Source organism: Theobroma cacao, chromosome 10, assembly GCF_000208745.1.
Source record: "Theobroma cacao cultivar B97-61/B2 chromosome 10, Criollo_cocoa_genome_V2, whole genome shotgun sequence".
Classification (NCBI taxonomy): domain Eukaryota; kingdom Viridiplantae; phylum Streptophyta; class Magnoliopsida; order Malvales; family Malvaceae; genus Theobroma; species Theobroma cacao.
This window is the reverse complement of record NC_030859.1, coordinates 14,620,734-14,624,570: the sequence shown is the minus strand read 5'-3', so window position 1 is coordinate 14,624,570 and position 3,837 is coordinate 14,620,734.

Below are 3,837 nucleotides of genomic sequence, written 5' to 3'. Positions count from 1 at the left end.
CTCTTAATCTCACCTTAAAATTCCTATTTGATCTAGTTCGAGGATTAAATAAACTTTGTTGTACCTCTAGGTACAATACCGACTTTTGTAAATTTTTCGGGACTCTCCTAGCATGCAATCATGCTATCATCACATGTATGTCATGAATAGTATTTTATAAGGTCGGGCTTTACATTCAAAGTTTTTGAGAAAAATGACCAAAATATCCCTGTGAGACGAAAATTAATATTTTATTTGTTTTAATTTGGAAACAGCTAAAAATCTTTTAGAACACGATATTTGACAATGATTGCTCACAAGGGAATAGAGAAACTGATAGTCAAGCCTTGCGGGGTTTCGGGTTGACATTCCGGGCAATGAGTGTCTACCGAGACACCGCGACGGTTATCACGGGCTCGAGGGGAGTACCGGGTCGTGACATACTTTCTCCTTATTCTTTTCTTGTTGTTCATTTACATTCATCCCACAGTCGAGAGGAAAGTGTCGGACAATTGTCACACTCTTCCTAGGACGAATATATCCCCTTGCAATTTCTTCCCTTGTCCATTCTCTATGGTGCTTTCCAGGTTGTTCCGAAAGAAAATCTTGTTCAATTTTCGAAGTATTAGAGCTACTGTCACTTGCAAAATTTTCACTGCTCTTAAAGCTCCCCTTATTATGAACCCATTCTGATAAGTTCGGAGAAATTCTATTATCAAGAATTCGAGATGGACCACTTCCCGAATCACCCATATCAAGGCACCATTTGCTTCTAGCCGTAGAAGCTAGAGATCCCTCGCTAACATTTTGAGGGGTATCAGGACTACCACCTCTTCTAGACATGGTGTATATGTCACTCGGGCACCTCAAAACGTATATGCAACCAAGTAGCAATTACTTAATCAATTTTGCATCACAAGAGTAGGTAGGTTTCTATATGTGGATGTACGCGTTCTATTCAACCTAACCTAACTTAACTTGGAGCCACACTGACACTGTAAATTTTAAAATAACTTTAAAACAACTTTAAACCAACTTTCAACCCAAAAGTTTTGATCTTTAAAACCAAAAGCTCTGATACCAATCTAATTGTCACGACCCGAAACTCCCCTTGAGCTTGTGACAACCGCCGCGGTGCCCCAATGGGCACTCATCTCTCGAAATGCCAATCGGAACCCCGCAAGGCTTAATATCAGTTTCTCATTTCCCCCGTTGAATAACCATTGCCAAATTTTATGTTCTAAAGGATTCTGAGCTATTTCCAACTTAAAACTGATAAAATAAAAATTTTTATCTCACATGGGCATTTTGGTCATTTTCCACTAAAAATTTTGAAACTAGTTAAAAATGTAGTAAACAAGTACCAATCACATAATTCACAATTAAAAATAAGTTAGGCATCTAAAACCTTTATTTAAAATGAAATTATAATTATTTGAATAAAATAAGAAGATAAAACAAAATATTCAATAAAATATTTTATTCTCTTATAAACAGAAATTTTAGAGTTATGTGTAAATACTTTTTATAACGTAAAAACAAAATAAATTTATTCATACTGTAACGCAATAAACTAGAGTATTTAAATTAATTTAAATTTACAATATCAAGTGGGCCCACAATAACCAAAATTAAAGAAGCTGTGAACCTACAGTTTGGAAGACGCAAATTCAAAGGAAATCCCCAATGGAACTAACTATCTATAGCCTACTCTGAGCCTAAAATGGGTGGAAAGGACGGTGGTGAGATTATAAAATCCCAATGGGTAAACAAACATCATTTAAATCAACTAAAGCTGAGAAAAAAGAGACAATTAAAATATCCAATCATTTTTAAGTAGTTCACAATTTGAAAATTTATCCCAACCCATGCAAACGGTTGTATTTCATTTAATTTCTCGTTAAGGCTTATGACTTGCATAAACATTTGGCTCATGCCATCAAATAGTACTAGATGACACCTTGATCAGAGGCGTATACTTGAGTCCACCAAGGCTGTTAAAATTTCGTATACACGTAAAACTTAGTTTTAGTTTGAGAAAAACACAGCCGTTCCTTGGCGTTAGCAAAGTTCATCATCACAAGGTGGTTCGACGTGACGTGAACTCTATCCATACCTCAGGAGATACCCTACGCGCCTCTCCGATCGAGGTACATATATATATATATCCGGATTCTGTGCCCCTCTAATAGGCTGGTCCACAGAATTCGTCCACTGCAGTAAGCTAAACCCACCATATAATAAAATTCAATAACATGATATGGCAATTATTATAATTCACAACCTTTCAAGGCTAAATACATATTTCATACATTTCAACACAAATATCAATTCAGCCATTCATGCAAATATTGTTATAAGTCATTCGATTTCAAATCATAAATTTACAATATAATATGTGGTATCCAATTACTCTATTTTTCAAAATCATTATTCGATTTCAAGACAATTTATAAAATCCTTTCATGTAAATACATTTTGTTTGTAAAACACAAAAATTTACCATTCAAACTCCTTTTCATAAAATTTCACCAAAACCAAATAAAAACATACTTTAGATAATTAAAATGATAGTAAGGTTACTCACCTCACAATAGCGGGATTTCTATGTCGCTATTGCTTCATATACGCATACAATTACTCCTAATTGCCAATTATATACTTTGCTCGACACGCTTCCACATTAACTTTCCTAGCACAATTTAAATCCACTATATTTAGTATATTAATTTCACTTCCCTTCCTCTCATTCTATTATAAATCCACTCACCTAATTCATATCTTAATATAATTTTACTATAATTAATTATATCCTTCGTTCACGTAATTCTTTAGATTATTAACACCGGTAAGTTATTTACGGTATTAAGTGCCTATTTCAACCTTTTAAGCAACTTAAATTTACTTCATATCACCAACTAACCAATGCATAATTAAATAAAATAAGCTAGCCTCCATATAGTCCAATTTCACAATAAATCATGGAGAAGAGTAAAGAATTTTACCCAATTAACTTAGGTTGGCCCAAATCTCCACCTTCCTTTTCTTTTGGGTTTTTCTTCCTTTGGTGTTTTTGGACTCTTATTCATGAACTTCTCCCATTTCTTTTTAATTGGGCCATGCCCATTCTTCCTTTATTGGGCCATGTTCAATTTTCTATCTTGTTGGGCCATGCCCATTTTCTATCTTGTTATTTTCTTTTCCCTTCTTTTCTTTTCTTTTCTTTTCTTTTCTTTCTCTCCCACCGTTTAGCAACCTTATTTGTCTTTCTTTTTCTTCTCTTCACATTCACAAATCGTCCCACTCTCTTCCTCTCTCTCCCTCTCACCACCGGTCACCCTTTCTTGCCTTTAAACTTTTAATTTTTCAGCAGCTAAGGTTGCTTATTTTTGCTTCAAAATCTGCAGCTATGCTGCTCTGTTTTTCCTAAAAAATTCAGCAGCTAAGCTGCACTTTTCCTTCCAAGAATTGGCAGCCAAAACAACAACAATTAACCACCCAAAATAGCACCTCAAAACCTTCAAATTCTACTGCAAAAATCTACACTCTTTTGCCTCCAAAATCAGGAAAAAAATGGCACTTTTTAGCCTCCAAAACCAGTCCTTAAATAGCTCTCTTTTCCTTCTTGAATGGTAGTAAAAACAGCCCCTCAACTCAGCTCTTTCCCTCCTCTCACTTTCTTTCTCACGCACGATTTTCTCTTTGTTTTTCTTTCTCTCCGTTTCTTCTTTGTTCTTTGGTTTCTTTTTTACACTCCCTCAACAGACCTCTCTCTTCTTCTTGGTCTTCTTCACTTAGCTTGGTCAATTACACATATATATATATATATAAAATATATATATTATATATAAATATATA